This window comes from Tamandua tetradactyla, chromosome 2 (genome assembly GCF_023851605.1).
Source record: "Tamandua tetradactyla isolate mTamTet1 chromosome 2, mTamTet1.pri, whole genome shotgun sequence".
Lineage (NCBI taxonomy): Eukaryota > Metazoa > Chordata > Mammalia > Pilosa > Myrmecophagidae > Tamandua > Tamandua tetradactyla.
This window is the reverse complement of record NC_135328.1, coordinates 74,449,783-74,467,640: the sequence shown is the minus strand read 5'-3', so window position 1 is coordinate 74,467,640 and position 17,858 is coordinate 74,449,783. Positions and strand designations below refer to the sequence as shown.

Genomic DNA, 17,858 nt, shown 5'->3' with positions numbered 1-17,858 from the left:
CAAAGTGGCAAGGGAGTTGGTGGCTGGAGACCAGGTGAGATTTTGGCATGGGCTTTCCTTCAATCCTTTTACCTGCTTTGGATTGTCAGAAGCAAGAGAATCTCTTACTTGGCCAAGTGAGAATGCTGTCCACATGGTTTGGGGGATGAGTGTATCTCATTAATAGTATCTGTAGTACTGTAGCTTCACTAGGAAAAAGTGAAAAAATTGGGCCAGATGTGGAGAAACGCATGCAGCCAGCACAAAGAGAGCCTCCCTGTGGACCAGAGGTCTGTGTCTTCTTTCTTACCCTACATGCTGGTCATGGAGTTGAAGGGAGGCTAGATCTTACTTGCCCATACTTTGATTTATTCATTCAACAAAAATTCAACATTGATTTATGGCATATCTTAGATGTCAGCATTGAGAATGTACTGTTCCTGTTCTCAAATGACTAAAAGGACAGAGGAGGAAATAGAGAAATAAATAGATAATTAAAATGAAACATAATTAGTGCTCTAGTAACAGTAACATGTATTGAACTCTAAGTAACAGAATCTTTGCCAGGAGCCATGAATGAATTCCTATAATGCTGCCATAATGGGGGTTTTATTATTAGTCCCTTCTGGAAGAAGTAGTGGTCTAGAAAGATTAAATTCCATAGTCTGGGAAGCAGTAGACAAAAAATGCAAGCCTAGACATTTGATTTGAAACTTGGATCTTTAACCACCACTTTCAGATTTGGAGAAAAGATGACTGAAATTGCAACACTTACAATGACTCTTGAAAGCAAAGTAACTCTTCAAATGAGTGTATGTGTGTGTGCAGGGTGGGGTGTCATGGGCTAATGGTGCTTTTAGGCAGAGACAGGTCCACCTGTGAACACCACGGAAGGTGTGTTGTCAGGGGGAAATGAAAGTGATTAAATAGTGTCAGAGGTTTTTGTGGTGTTCTGGTTTTCTGTGGCTGCATAACGAACCACCCCCAAACCAGTGGCTTAAACAGTCACAGTAATTTATTTCGCTCACAGATCTGCAATTTGGGCAGGGCTCAGCTGAGATAACTCCTCTTTTTCCCTGCAGTGTCAGTGGGGCTGCTCGAGAAATGCTGGGGCTGGGCAGCTGGGGCTTCTCACTCATCCCTACTCTTATGTGTTCTCTTCACATGGGCTGTCAAGCATGGCAGATTCAGGATAGCTGAACTTGTATGGAAGCCTAGGTCTCCAAAATTGCATGTTCCAAAAGAGAGAGTTGGACAGAAGCTTCATGGTTGGCTGACCTGGCCTTGGAAGACACAGCCTCACCCTGATGAACTCGATCAATTGAGGCAGACATAAGGTCCTGCCCAGAGTCAAGGCGAGGTGACATGAATTCTGCTTCTTAATGGAGAAGTGGCAAAGTTCTGGAAAAGCATGTAGGACCAGAAATACTGTTGCAGCAGCTTTTTTGGAAATAAGGTGGGATAAAGGCAGCATAGTGTGGTTATATATTTAAAAAAATGGATTTAAAGTTTGATGAACCTTGGTTTTGATTCTGCGCTCCACTGCTTACTTGCTGGGTTTCTCTGGCAAAGATACCAAACCTTTTTGAGACTCGGTTTCCTTATTTGTGTGAGGATACTAGTACTGAGTTTAATGGCTTGTTAAAAAGTAAATATAGGGCAAGCCATGGTGGCTCAGCAGGCAGGGTTCTCACCTGCCATGCCGGAGACCCAGGTTCAATTCCCAGTGCCTGCCTATGCAAAAAAAAAAAAAATAAAAAAATAAATAAATAAATAAATATATATCTATATATATCCCTTAACTTAAGGACTGGCACAAAGTAAGTACTTCCCATATAAGAACTGTGATTATTGATGGGCCACTAGCATGGCAGATAACTAGAGAGGAAGAAAGGGCTAGGTTGTGGGAAGGCTTTTGTAGCTAATAATTGTATTGGTGAAGTAATAATAATAATAGTAGCTAAAAGTTACTGAAAACAAGGCACAGTACTAACTAAGCCTTTGAAAGGGAATAGCTCACTGAATCTTCACAACAAATTTACGAAGCAAGGACTATTGTTCCCCCGTTTTATAGAGGAGGAAACTGAAAATCAGAGAGATTAAGAAACTTTCCCAATTTGGTAAGTAGGATAGATAGGATTTGGACAAAGATATTTGTTTTACCAGGTCTATCATAACCCACTAAAGAATTTTAAAGCAGTTTTATTGAGATATAGTCATAAACCATACAGTCCATCTAAAGTGTACGATCACCGTCTCCTAGTATATCCACAGAGCTGTGCTTTCATCACCACAATCAATTCTTGAACATTTTAACCCACAAGAGTTCACTATGTTACACAGTCCTACGTTTCATCCTCTGGTTTTCCTTCTAGGGACACATAAAACCCTAAACTTTCCCTTCTGACCACAATTGTCTCCACATATCATCACTGTTGATTCACTAATGAATTTTAAACAGGGATCAACTTGCTCCGTAGAAAACAGTGTGGAAGGTGGATCAGGGACTGGTAGCAGGGAGAGCAGTTAGAAGATGATTGCTCTAAGCCAGGCGAGAAATTTTAAGGCCTCAGTAATGTCGAAGACATCAGCAAGGGGATGTGGAGGAGGCCCTAAGGAGGCAGTGGTGGCCATCCTTGATTACTGATTGGAGGTGGAGGGAAAGAGAGGGAACTTCTGTAGCCACTAGTCAGCTTTGAGTGTAGCCACTGGCATGAGTATTATACACAGGGCTCCAAGCAGTGAAAGAAAACAACCCCGGGCTGTATTCTAGCCTAAAGCATATTTCCTCAGTCCTTGCACTCTCAGTCTAGACTAAAAACAAACAAAGCCCAATCGTCTGAAATGCTGGAAACCCTCACCACTTGAAGTTCTCAGATCTCTTACCTTGCGGTTCTAGCTTTCATATTCCCTGCTGAGCTTCCTTTCCCACACCCTAAGTCCTTGTACCGGGAATTATAATGATGGATTGTAGCTACTGGAAGTTTGTTCTTTCTGAATTAAGGACCTTGGGGTGATAACCTAAGGCCATGTTCTTCTCCTAACTTCCTCCACCATCCAAGCGATCTGCTAGTTCTTACAGAGGTGGACTGACTGCTTATCTTAGACTTCCCCTAGGGCCAGGCAGAGGTGATATGAACTGGTTTTCAGACAGCCAGAAGGCTCTCCGTCCCAGGTGCTTTTCGACAGGGTCATTTAGTTTCACAATGAACTTCATTTGAAGGGACAGTATGTGCTTAGGAGGATGGAGAAACAGTATGTGTGATTAGGTAAGGCATCCCTGATCTCTGATCAAGAACTGACTTCAATCTATTTTGGGGCAAACTCTGAGAAACGAACTGACTCTCCCTAGGGAAGTTACTAAAACAAGCAAAGAAACTGACAGACAATCTCCTGAACTGAGTTTTTCTGACTATGAAAATATATGTCTTTTCATAAAACTGGAATAATTTCTGAGACTAGAACAATTTGCCATGATCTTGTCTGATAGATGTATGTTGTTTGTGCCCTCCCTCCATCTCTTTCTCTGTTTTCTTGATTCTAGAATCAATCTCGGCAAAAGTAACTTTGATGTACTCTGATACTACATTTTGAATAAATCATTGCTTCTCTCAATAAGCTATAGAGATGGTGTTTGGTTGACTGGCTTTCTTTCCCTGACCGTTGCATTTAGGTATAGTAGGTGCTTCATTGAACTCAGTGTTTTGGAAAATAAATCAGTTGAGAAGGGAGAGTTACTCTAATTGTTTAAGCACTTGTCTATGCACATAGCTTTATATTCAATACATGTCTTTTGCTGTGAAATGCTCAGAAGTTATAAGTGTTTAAGCTATACCACACCAGTGCATATAGTTACCAAATATTCAAGCAGTTTGGCCACAGCTCTGCCTTAGGATCTCAAGCCTAGTTTCCCTTAATAAACAGGGAAATTTAGACTTAACTTTGCACCCTGAATTATTCCTTCAGAGAAATCACCCAGTATGTTTCTATTACAATTCAATTTTTTTGTTTACAAAGAGGGGGAAAAAAAGAGCAATTTTATTATTTAGAAGTTGCCCCCCAAATGGATTCCATTTAATTGTGCATTTATGACAAATCATTATATTGGCAAACGTCTGTGAGTGAATAAGTGATGAGGTAATACTTTCTTGCAATGGGCTACTATAAACACTGTGGAGTGGCAACAAGTTAGAATATAAACGCTAGAGAAGGACCTGATTTCTGTTCAGAGGGCTCCATACATATTAAAGAGGCCCCCAAACTGCTGACCATCAGCCAAAAAAAGAGCATTGTTTGATAATCTAAACTCTTCTTCCTCTAATTAAATTTTCTTTTTTCCCAAAGGAAACCCCTTACTTGGGACAGCTTCAGCAATTTAACCACATTTTCCAAGCACATAAAGCAAATAACAGGTAATCATTTGTCAGTCATAAAGATAAGCTGGGGAATGGGAATACTTTTGCAGGTCACGTCACCTGACAGAAACTTTGGACTGATCCTTTCCTGGTTCAAGAGTTCAGCCATAAGACTTACTTTCCCTATCAGCTGGCTCAAGCTGATAAGGTCCTGAGGAGAGCAAAGTTTTTTTTATGAGTTTTTATTTAATTGTCCTTGTGATATAGGGGTTGAGGTACTAGACTTCTTGGTTTATTGTGAATAAATTGCTGTCTTCTCTGGTGGTACAGGGTAAATGGCATTGTTTAACCATTTCTCATCAAATTCTTGGTGCCTAGTATAAAGTCTTTATAATCAGGTTTCCTGTGGCTACTTGTTGAATGAATGATTGTAAACTCTGCCTTGGATTGGTGATTGGCTGGGGATGAAAATTATTCAAGAGCACAGTAATTAAGAGCAATTATTGTGTTGCATCCCCATCAAGTGGATTAGGTGCTGGTGGGGGTAGTACTGAGGTGACAGAGTTCTGGGAAATTGTGTATGAGATGTAATCTGCTATTCGGAATTATTTGGTTCTGTCATCTTTCCAGGAATCTGTCCCCAAAGAAGTTCATTTGGAGGTATTAACCAAAAAAGTGATCTATTAAGCCTATATTCTAAAGAAGCTTCTAGGGGTTCCAGATCCTGTGCTTCTTTGAAGGGAATTGAAGATTGAATTTTCTATACTTGATCTCGTTCCCTTTCCCTTCCTCTCTCATTCACCTCTCATCTTTCCTCCCTTGTGGTCTGGTGGACACCAATAGTAGGGCACTTTTTGCAGCCTCCATCCTGGCTTGTGTTTTAGTTCTGACTTTGTCACAAACTCACTATTGACCTTGAAGAAGTCAACTAACCTCCCTGAGCCTTAGCTTTTTCAGCTGTAAAATAAATCGAATGAGATGATGGGTAAAGTGCTTTGCCAACTCCGCAATTGTATTATTTTGTGAATAGACCCCAGATAGAAAAGCTTAAAGTAAATACTCAATCCACTGTGTATTATTTTCTGTACTCAGATGCGGTTATTAACTGATCATTTTCCCTCAAAAGTCCTCTCCTAAATTCTCTGATATTAGATAACTAAATGCCTCATATCCATCAGTATGGATTTCCAGTGTATCCCTAATATTTAACTGAGTAGAAATCTTGGGCATGGCTGAGAACCTAAATATTTCTTTGGTATTTTCTTCTCATAAGTGGTATAGACATCTGCACATCATGACATCATCATTAAAGCTCCCTGTATTTTATTGAAAACTTACCAAATGCTAAACAATGTTGCTAAACATGTCTATCTTCATATCTTCATATTCTTGCCCACTCAGAAAGCTCTATCCACATACCTGTTCCCCAGACCTCTTTGCCACCGATTTTCCAAAAATGACCTTTCTAAGTTCCTGACCATCCAGCTAAACCATTAGCAACAACTGATGAGTCACTATAGAAATGAACCTCTGCCCAGTTCTCTTTCCAAGCAAAATGAACAACCAGGTGCACTGCTCAAAGTTCCACCCACAGGGAAGATTTTTCCTCACCACTGTCCTTGAAGGACATCCCAGAATGGGGTTGCAGTGCTGCAGCTGTCCACTTTCAGGTGGTCCCTGCATATTGTGCAGAACCATCTGTAAACCAGGCCCGAGTTTTCAGTTCCCCAGTCAACTAACTCCCCAAGACGCCATAGCTCTGGTCCAGGAAAGAGAAGGTAATGTGGCAGGAGTGGGTGCCATGGGCATTTGGGCCACTTCCTCATGTAACTTACTGGTGCCTTCAAGATCCGCTCAAGCCCTATCTCTAATATGCCATTTCCATTTTATGATGGAGTGCGGCTGTGCACACCCAAGTTTATGGCTTGGTATGTCAGAAAACACCCAGCTCATCATAGGCAACTCAGGTTTCATGGTAACTTGGTGGCCCATGCTTAAGCATTCAGTCTCTACCAAGGCCCAGTAGCAGGCTAAAAGCCGTTTCTCAAAAGGAGAGTAGTTATCTGCAGTGGATGATAAGGCTTTTCTCCAAAATCCTAAGGGTCTGTGTTGTGATTCTCCTATAGGGGCCTACCAAAGGCTCCAGACAACATCCCTATTTGCCACTGATACTTCCAGCACCATTGGATCTGCTGGATCATATGGCCCAAGTGGCAGAGTAGCTTGTACAGCAGCCTGGACCTGTCGTAGAGCTCCTCTTGTTCCGTTCCTTACTCAAAACTAGCAGATTTTCTGTCTTTCGGTAAATGGGCTGGAGTAGCACACCCTAATGAGGAATATGTTTTCTCCAAAATCCAAAGAGGCCAACTAGACATTGTGCCTATTTTTTGGTCATAGGAGGGGCCAGATGCAACAGCTTATCCTTCACCTTAGAAGGGATATCTCGACATGCCCCATACCACTGGATACCTAGAAATTTCACTGAGGTGGAAGGCCCTGTATTTTTGTTGGATTTTTCTCCCATCCCCTGACATGTAAATGCCTTACCAGTAAGTAGTTGCTACTTCTTGCTCCCTAGGTCTAATCAACGTGATATCATCAAAATAATGGACCAGTGTGATGTCTTGTGGAAGGGAGAAATGATCAAGGTCCCTGTGGACAAGATTATGGCATAGGGCTGGAGAGTTTATATACCCCTGAGGCAGGACAGTGAATGTATGCTGCTGGCCTTGCCAGCTGAAAGCAAACTGCTTCCGATGGTCCTTACTGGCAGCTATTGAGAAGAAAGAATTGGCCAGATCAGTTGAATTGGCATACTTGAACTGCTGGCCCTAAGAACTGTGAGAGGTTAAAATTTCTGTTATTTTATGCCACCAATTTTATGGTAGTTTGTTACAACAGTAATGGGAAACTAATAATGGGATTATATAAAACTTGAATATTTTCTCTTGTTTATACTGAGGGAGATCATTTCCAGAAGGGGAGTATAGTTTACAGAAGAGAGTAGAATGGACAGATAAAATAATAGTTCCTCACTATTCTTGTTCAAACGATCTCCATGCTAGTTTCAGCATAGTATAAAGAGCATTTAAAAATGTTCCCAAACAATTGCAGCATATTTAATTTTATATTTTCTTCAATTATTTTATTTATAATTTACCTGAAACATTTTCAAATGAACACTTAACATGAAAAAATGATAATTCTGTCTTCTCTTTCCTTTTTAATTAGGGAAGTTGTGGGTTTACAAAAGAATCATGCATGAATTACAGTGTTCCCATATGGTTTTATCTTCTGGAAAGTGAGTTCAGGCTCAAAGGCTCCGGGCCCAAAGGAAATGAAGTCAGAGTGAAAATAAGTCACCCTTAAGAGCTAAAATTCTAGTAAAAATGAAATCGACAAAACTAGAGGGTTAGAACTGTGCCCTTTGCAGTTTACTGTTGTTTACTTTTATTAGTGTTAGTTATGAATCAGTGTGGTGTGATGGCAAGTGATGAAATCAGAACACCCGTGCATTAGTTTTCTGCTGCAGTGTAGCAAATTACTACAAACTTAGTGGTTTAAAATAACATGCATTAAAACAACAACAACAACAACATGTATTTATTACCTCAGCTTTTCTGTGGGTCCCAAATCCAGGCACAGCTGGGTTCTCTGCTTAGCAAGAGCAAACTCAAGGTAATGGTTAGGACTGTGGCTCTTATCTGGGGTCAGGTTGCCTCCCAACCTCAGTGGTTGTTGGAAGAATTCATTTTCTCTTCATGCTGTCTACATGCCCCCACCCCATCTTCAAGCCAGCAATGGCCCAATGAATCCTTCTCCTGCTTTGAAATGCTCTGACTCCCCCTTCTGCTGCCTCTCTGTCTGACTTCCTCTTCTTTTCTATGCTTGCCACCAGCCAGGGAAAATTCTCTGCTTTTTAAGGGCTCTTGTGATTAGATTAGGTCTGCCACCTGTAAATCTCCCCCTTTTAACATTAGTTATGCCATACTATAATCACGGGACTGATGTCACATCACATTCACACTTTGCAGGGAATAGATTGTGGTATCCTGTGGGTCAGCCCTAGAAATTTTGCCTACCACAACCTGGTTTCTGGGCTGGATTTTACTGTGTATTAACTAACTCCCCTTTGCCTCAGTTTCTTCATTGGTAGAAGTGAGTTTTAATGCTATTTGCCGCCTTACCTCACAGGGCTGATGTTATGTTCAAATGTAATAATGCATTAAACAATTTTAGTTCAGTTACGTAGTTGTTATTACACTTCATTGGGGATACAAAGTTTCACAGACTTGAAAACTTTCATGGAATATAAAAATGAAAATTACTGCTTTTATAATAAATGCAGCTCTATTGGCTGAAAAATTTTAAATCAGTTTAACATCGATGTAAATAAGAACTTTGCTACTTTTTCTGATTATGTAAAGCCTTGTAATTACAAACTTAAAAGCTACAAATAAGACACGCCTAAAGCCAGATCTGAATTTAGAGTCCTCTTCGAAGAGTTTCAGTCCATCAACCAAACTATACATATTGCCCAAAACAGTAGAATCTATTCAGATTCTCTAATTGTTCTTTTGACCTAATGTCACATCAGATATACTAGTGATTACTTCAGCCTTTGATTACTTTCACCTTCACCACATCACAATCACTTCTGTCTCCACCTGGTTATTCTCAGAAAGTTCTTTTCAGTATCTGGTTATTCCTGTCCTTCTTAAGACCATCCATTATTCTCCTTCTTGGTCTTGGATAAAATTTTCCCTAAATGTATTGAACAGCCTAATTCTTCCTGTCCCTCAAACATATCCCTGTATGGACCACTATAGTTTGGGTTCTCTGAGAAGCAGTTGCCAAGATGGGATGAGATGTGCAAGAGATTTGTTGGGGAACCTGTTTGTGGGGGAAAATGGAGAGGGAGCCAGAGAAAGCTAGAAGGTTGTCAAACCATGATACAGGACTGATCCATGTGAAGGAGAGAGGGGAGGAAGGATTGCAATTCTTAAAGAGAGAAAATTATGCCTACATGAACGCTAATATTAAAAAATGGAAAATAAGAGTTTCTAATTCTAAGAAAGTTTCAGCAGGTCTGATTAGGAGTCTACAAGATGAAGTTGTCCATCAGTGGAGTCTAGGAATGGGCCTGGTTAGTAAGCCCTGCTATGCTCAGTCATTGGCTGGAAGCAGCTGTAGGAGACATGGGTTCAGAACACACGTGATGCATTTCAGCAGGCAGCAGCTGGGACTGTCTATCTATTGTACTTCCCCAAATGGCCACCCTAATTACCACCCCAGCCAGCTGCTTCTGGCCTATTCATAGGATAAGGGTCTTCTCTCTCAAATGCTAGATCATGGAAAGGGCTAATTATTCAAATGCATGCTACAACTCTGACTGAATACTTTCCATTTATGAGTCTTTCTTTCATTTTAAACTGTCATTTACTAATTTCCCTGATAGTGTTTTGTTTTAATTCACCTTTAGCATCCTGGTTGCCTCTTCTCCTGTCTTCTCCCTATAAATAATGTCGTCATGTATGTAAGATGGCCTGGGTCCTGAATACTCAATCATCAGTGAGCCTCCAATGGTGATTATAGACTCATTACTGCTGAAATAAATTAGTAAAGGAAACTTCACTACCACTAACCAAGATTTGGACTTGTTCTAAACCGATGTTGAACGTGAGGGCTCCTTTTCCCTGGTTGTTTGAAGTTAGACTGGGAGATTTACATCATGCTCACTATGGCTCCTTTAGCTTGGTATCTGCTTGTCATTTTGAGGCAGAAGAGAATGGGGTAGGTGTCCCCTAAAATGATCATATATTTCACATTTGAAAAAGGGGTACAGGTAGTACTTATGCCAGGATGACAGGCATAAAACAGGTAGGTCCAGAGAAACCCAGGTTATTTGGTAATTCCAGGATCTCTTCTCCTAGTGAGGAGGACCACACCTCTTACTTATGTTGTCTTTGTCCCAGACCTTTCCTTCCCTAAGATGAGGATGGGGGTAGGTGGAGGCAGAGCAGCCAGAGGTGGGGTGGGGAGAAGCTGTCCTCCCCTCCAGGCTCCTCCAGAAGCATTTCTAGAAGGTTCTCTGCTTTCACCACATGAACTTGGGGATTCTTGGTAGTTTGCCTTAGTAAAAAAGGCACATCTTGGAAGGTAAGTTTTCCCCAACAATTTTTAGGGGACATGTCTTTTAAATTAAACCAAACCCAGATATGTTATGGATTAGAATGAAAAATTCATCTGGATTCTAAAAATAAATTTGGAAACTTCCAAGCTATTTTGCCCTTGGGGACCACTTTACACTCTTGATCTCCACTAAGCATGATTATTCACTATTCTCAGCTATTCATTGTGTCTTGTTGGAAAAGTTTAAAAAGAACTGCCCAAGAGATGAATGTGGACTTTACATTCTCTTAGTTCTTTTGTCTCATTCCAAAATTGGGTCAAATGACATTGGACATTAACCAGCTTCTCACTGTTCTGACAGACTTCTGAGGATATCGCTGTGTTTGATAATTCAGACTAGACTGCCCAATGTGCCCCAGGACTAAAGGCAGGCAGAACTCATCTCCCATGATCGATGAGATGGAGATGAGACAGGGTTCATTCCTTTGGCTGGTGTTTTTTTGAGTGTCTTTTATGTGCCAGGAGCTGTTCTGAAAACTATGATGTCACAGTGAATAAGACAGATAAAGCCCTTCCTCTCCTGGAGCTTAACAAAATTGACAGAAAGTGAATGTGGATAAAAACAAATAAGCAAATAAGAAAACAAAACACTCAGATAGTGACATAACTGCTGGGTTGAAAACAAAGCAGGAAAGGGTTTATAGCCTGCTTGGTATGGGATATGGGGTGGCCTCTCCGAGGAGGTGACATTTGACCAGAGACCTAAATGACGGGAAGGAGGTGGCCAGATGAAGATCTGGGTGAAGACTCTTTCAGGAAGTAAGAATGGCAAGTGGAGACATTCTGAGACATCTTGGTCCACTGGAGGGCAGGGAGAAAGCCTGCGAGTGGGTCACAGTGGACGAGGGGAGAGAGGCAGATGTAGGCAATTTAGAGTTCTGTAGGTCACAGAAAGGGGTTTGGAAACTACTCTAACTACAGTGAGAATTTACTAGAGAGTTTTAAGTTGAGGAATGTTATAGCCGTCCAAATTTAAGCAAACAGTCAAACCATCTCTTCCTGATTAACTTGGCTGAAAAGGATGTTATGGCTATGGATGATGCAAGATTAAGCAAAACGTGGAAGAAACAGCTCAATTAAAATTGGCCTGATTTCAGATCTGCATGTTACAAAAATGCAAGAATAATGATTTTAAATATTGAATCAAAGGTTAAATTTTATTCTGAAGAAAAATATTATGTACGTTATATAGATCAGAGAGACTTCCCATTCAAAATAGTTGACAAAGGTTTCAGGTGTTTTCAGTGACAATCCTTTTAAGATACCTAGAAAATTTTCATTAGCTAGAGCTTGATTTCTAGAGAGCTCAGGCTTCATTGTATATTATATGCTGGGAATTTTATTTATTTATAATTCAATCTAACTGAGTACAAAAACATACAGGGAACGTATAAGAAATATGAATAAACCATTTTAAATGACACTTGAGGCTTGCTCTTGTGTAGCTTATTTATGTAGCAGAGAAGCTTAGCCTACCTATTGTTATGCCTGAAAGTTACTTCCAGAGAACATATTTTTTGCTTAGATGTGGCCTCTCTCACCCTTTAAATGGATTTGAAGTCATGTGTGGCAGCATCGTTTTTCTTTGACGTGGTGACGCTTCTTCCCCAAGGTATTTAAATGACAGGTAGAGAGGACCCAACTTCAAATGGAAAATTCTGAAATTATACTTTCGAAGGAGAAGGGGAAGGGGAAGAGAGAGGGACAGAAGTGAAAGCAGAATGATAAAAATCAAAAAGCACCAATTAATTTGGAAGCTCATGGGAGAGGCAGAGAAGATTTGCCACATCTCGGACTGATTTGCCTCAGCAAATGAATCATTTAACAGGAAAAAAAACAGGACTGACTCAGCTTGAGCGACCTCCTGTCCCTGCCCCGGTCCTCACTCAGAGAGGCCCTTGCCGCTCTCCCAGACCTCACTTCCCTCCACCTTTCTCACGACGGAGAAACAGGAAGGGATGTTTATTAGCAAAGCTGACTGGGGTCACACCAAAGGGAATACGAGATAATCACCTCTCATGGGCATGGTAAGAAATTCCAGAATTGAGAACTAGATCCTGTCTAGAATGAGAGGCAAGGCCAGATCTGCAAAATAAAAAAATAAATAAATAAACCCTCACAACCAGCATCTGACATAGGCCTCTAGAGTTGACTCAGAGCAAGTATGGCTGCACGAGATCTCATCAACTCCTCCTGACCATCTGGTGAGGTTTTATCCTTTTGACAGTGAAGCAATAGGCGCCTCAACAGGGAAAGAAGCATGTCCAGGTCTATAGGCTGAGTGGTATTCCTGACTCCTAGGGCTGCGCTGTCTTCAGGTCATCATATGCCTCCTCGATAGACATTTGTAACAGAGGGGGAATTGCCCTGGGTGAGCTCTCCTAGCAAGCTTGTCATTCTCCCTTCTTTGCTTTTTAGTGGTACCACGTAGTTACCTTCAATCCCTCCTCTAATGGGGTTACCCCTTGTATAACATAAGCGAAGCTACACTAAAATTGAAAATGGAGAGAGACTGATCCATAATATGGCATGTTCCTCATCCTACCCAACTTCCTCTCAACAGGGAGAAAGTACCCGAAGGAGATTATTCCTATTGAAGGCATAACCAGGTGCGTGGGTGTCACCCAGTCTGAAAAATCTCAGCGATGCCAATAAGCCACTTGAGACAACAAGGCACCTGCTGAGTTGTCCTCGTTCCTTATCAGTCCTTGGATTTGGGAAGAGGAGCTTTCTGGGAGGAATAGGAGTTAAAAGGAGGGGGAGGTTTAGTGAACTCTGGGCTCTGAAACAAGTCAGTGACAAGGCATTCCACAGGCTGACAGTTTCCTCCTTACTTTTCCTTTCTCATAGCTATGTATCTCATAGCTGGAGACTTGGAGTACAAGTCATAGTAAGGATAAAATTTAATGCCTTAAAAATATTCACCATAAGGTAGCTCTAACCATACAAAAAATCCTCAGTGAAATAGCAACTCAGGTGTGGCCTGTGATCCAGCAGGCATGTGACCCTGGAATTCACATCACAGTTCCAACACTTTGGGTATCTCAGCATGCAGAAATCTCTGTGCCTATTTCCATCTTAGCACCTGCTTAGTAAATGGTTGTTTAAATGGAGTGGGAAATTTTGTGAAAATATTTAACTATACTCCTGGTTTAGAGCCACACACCTGCATATCTGACTGTTTTCCAGAGGCAATTGGAAAATTGCTTTTAGAAACCGTGGATGTTGGAGTCAGGCTGCTGAGTTACAAAACCTGATGCCACCATTTTCTTGTTCTGTCACTTTTGGGAAGTTTTACAAAATTTGTGTGCCTTTGTTTCCTCCTTAAATATGGGTATAATAATCATGCCTACCTCACAGTATTATTGTGGGGCCCAAGTGCAAAAATACATATTGTATTTTGCCTGGCATCTAGTAAGTGCCCATTAAGATGAAAATGAAGATGATGTAGATGCATCTCAAAATGTAATTATTTGAAGTCAAGTATTCCAATTTAATTGAGTTGGTCAAACACCGTGAAATCTCCTGGATTTCAAGACCAAGGCTTCGTTACTCCTATACTTTTATTCTCCTTCTTTTAAACAGGCATGTGAGTTCCAGTTGACTGACTCAAGACTTGTGAGTAAAGTATATTATGCTGACTTCACCCTCACACATCCTAAGAGCTTTACCCCATCAAATCAGGGACTCAGAGAAGCTTGTTGATGGAAAAGAAATGAGGAAGAACAAGGAGGAAAGATATGTCACGAACGTATTCACTGCCAATATATATGATATGAAACAATGACCACCCATCTGATGGGTTTGTTCTCTGTCATGCTGTAGAAATGAATGAACATCACTGACACCCATGGAGTGTTTCCCAACGAGCTGCTGCATATGGAAGTGCTTTGGAAAATGTCAAGGCCTCTACGATTATGAGACATTCCTGTTACTATTGTCAGCACTTACCCCTTACTTTTCCTTCTTATTTTACAGGTTAGGAAATTGAGGCCCTTAAGAAAGATGAAAAGTGATTTGTCCAAGCACATAGACCAGGTTAATTACAGAGCCAGGATGGGAATCTCTACCTCTCAACTCTCTCCTTAAAAAATATTACCATAAATATATATACATGTTTTAATTCCAAAAATATTAAAGGATCACTGTAAAAAAAAAAACATAGGCATGGATCAATAGGAAGAAGAAAAAGAATTATCCAGCAATAGCTGTCTTTTCTGGTCCTTTTCCCTACGTTGCCGTCATCCCTGTCATCATCGCTGTTGTCACTGTCATCACAACAGCAGTAAGTGAGGTGCTTGTCAAGTGCCAGGCTCTGATGCAGGTGCTGTATGTGCACTGATGGCAACTCTTGCATCCTCATAACAACCTTAGGAGGTGGCTGCGATTATCCCCATCTCACAGGTAAAGACATAGAGGATCTCACAGATGAAGCAATAGAGGTTGCACAGCACTCATGTGTGTGGGATTTGATTCTAGGCAATCTGATTCCAGAGTAATGATTTTTAAAACTATGCTATACATCTACACATTTAAAAAATAAAAGTGGGCTCACATAGTGAATAGAATTCTCTTTTAAGTTATGAAGCTTTTTATCACTTCGTAACGCATCTTGATTTATTTCTTAGTAAGCCCTTGAGAAAGTTTGGAAGATTGAAAGAAAAATGTATTCACATAAATCGAGGGAAGGGCTGTGAAAGTCAACCAAACTAACTTAGAATAGCTCTGAGATACTCTCTGATGGTCTCGATGATGGCAGAAATGAAAAGTAGGTGGGTAGAGCATGTTCAACAGAAATATACCTGTTGTGTTAGTTAGATTCAGTTGTCAACTTGGCCAGGTGAGCATACCTAGTCTTGTTGCTGCGGACATAAGCCAACCGTACGTGAACCTCATCTGTTGCCAATTACATCTGCAGTCAGCTAGGAGGCGTGTCTGCTGCAATGAGTGATGTTTGACTTAATTGGCTGGTGCTTAAATGAGAGATTGCAATGTAGCACTGCTAGCAGCTCGGCATTCCTCATCTCAGCACTAGCAGCTCAGCCCAGGCCTTTGGAGATGCAGAAAGAAGTCACCCCGGGGAAAGTTGTTGGAACCCAGGGGCCTGGAGAGAAGACCAGCAGAGACCATCCTGTGTCTTCCACATAAGAAAGAACCTCAGTGGAAAGTTAGCTGCCTTTCCTCTGAAGAACCAACAAAATAAATCCCCTTTTATTAAAAGCCAATCCGTCTCTGGTGTGTTGCATTCCGGCAGCTAGCAAACTAGAACACCTGTCTTTTACAGTCTGGCTGAAGGGAGAAATGAAGACAGAATAAAGCACAGTGAAATATGAGGACGAGAAATGATGTGCACTGAGGAGACAGAGGTTCAGGGAGGGATGAGGCTGAGAAAGGCCCTGAGAGGCAGGAGAGGTCGAAGAGCTGCTGCTAGGATGGCTGAGAGCCGGGACGTAATGGCGGATGAGAAATGGATAAAAAGACAAAAATGAAGAGAACTGAGGCTGTCTTAGCTTAGCTAGAAAAGATTTCGAAAGATGTGAATATTTACTTCTAACATTTTAAGGGTTGTCATGTGGCAAAGGGATTAGATTTATCTGTGTTTTTCTAGAGGACAGAAATAGGACAAATGGATGCAATTTAGAGGTAGGAAGATCTAAAACAAAAATGGAGATGAGCCTTCCAAAGCCAACCACAAGGACAATATAACAACAATGACGACGACGGAAATGAGTCCTTTTTCAGTCATGTGGTTCTTGGTCTCTGTACATGTGCAAGCAGAGGCTGGGTAACTACTTGCTGGAAATGTTGTCAAGGGAAACTAAGTAAAATGTAGACCAATAAATATTGTACCATGTTCCCATTTCACAAAACTTATATATGTATCATGCACATTTAAAAAAAACATACTGAACTGATAAACATTTGCCTTGTATAATCATTTTTCAGCTATTTTGTGGACATTTGTTATTTAAATAATTTAGAAAAGTCTCAATAATCTTCTTTCAATTTGGATAATCTTAGGAAGGTTAATTATATTTTCTCAGGTCACAACTAAAAGCCAAGTTTTGAATCTATCTCTGTCTGACTTCAAAACCTAGTCTATTTCCCAAGAAACCGCATTTTCAAGGATTGAGAAGGGGATGGGTAAACAAACTTTGAGGTAGTAGGTGCATGCTACCAAACTGTCAGATATTAGGAGGTTCTAAAATAGCAAACAGCAAATTTGGGGAGTATGACTGGAAAGTGACAAAGAAGACAGTTAGAATAGTTGGAAAGGAATTGTGCAAGGCAGGGCTGCTGGAGATGGAGCAGTGGGGCGTGACCATCCTGCCAAGCCGCAGATGTAGAATCAAGATAGGGTTTTGTCTCTTTCCTCCTGTGACTCTTTTCTCTAATTTAAAAGCTTTTTATAACAAACACAAAAGTTCCCAAATATTCTTCTTACTTCTATCTTTAAAGTGATTTTTATGTTTTAGAATTTTTCCATCTTTTAACAATATTCTTTTGAAAGTAAATTCCCCTTTTATTTTCTAGTTAAGCTAGAAACAGCCTTTTGTTATTGTGGAAATAGAAGTGGTCCCGGCTGCTACTTGGGCGCAATGTGGAGCCCAGCTACTTCAGGGTCAGGCGTGGTCAAGGCTGAATTAGACCCTGATACCATTATTTACGTAAGTGTGGTTTACCTCCAACATACAGCGAGGCATTTTATGACCAGAAACTTTATGAGCTGTAACTATTTAATAATCAGTTTTTTAAAGCAAACACACCACAATTGTCTAAATCCAAATGAGACTTGTCCTTCAGAGCTGTGACCTTGGGAAATTTTCACACATGGTGTAAAACTTTAAAATCTTCACTGGAAACGGCCTCCAGACCCAGTGCATCTCACAGACACACAGACACAGAAATGTGGACGCGCAAACACAGTATTTTAAGGCACACATCATTTTTAATAAAAAAATGTTTTATCTTGCTTCATAACCAGTTTTCTTTCCCAGAGGACTTTGACCGCCTTTGCCCATCAGAAAATTCAATGTCAGCATTAAAATGCAGAGTGTTGTAACCACTGAAGAGGTAAAGGAGAATGGGGTGCTGATTCTGAAGACCACACCCAAAAAACAGCTGCAAAGATATTTGGAATATTGGCAGCTTCCTTAGAATAAGCAGTGACCTTCCAAGATGCTGTTTAGTAAGGTACCTATAATGTCTATTTGTAAAAATATTTATCAAATGAAAGTTAACCATTCCACTGCATACCTCAACTTGTTAGGAATTCTGTTCCCCATGCTACCACTTCAGTCCTAATCGTGATTCCTGCCCCATCTCTCATGC

General features: G+C 40.7%; 1 protein-coding gene and 1 long non-coding RNA gene across 2 annotated transcripts in view; both read left to right on the top strand.

Annotated features, from left to right (window-relative positions):
* LOC143673480 (uncharacterized) overlaps positions 1-14,934 on the top strand; it is a 29,280-nt gene extending 14,346 nt beyond the window's left edge. Inside the window, exons 2-3 of the long non-coding RNA XR_013170390.1 lie at positions 4,324-4,391; positions 14,112-14,934. This is a non-coding gene — a long non-coding RNA (uncharacterized LOC143673480). The remainder of the gene's footprint in view (positions 1-4,323; positions 4,392-14,111) is intronic.
* The window catches only part of LOC143656430 (uncharacterized), an 88,215-nt gene that overhangs the window by 38,062 nt on the left and 32,295 nt on the right, over positions 1-17,858 (top strand). The window lies entirely within an intron of this gene.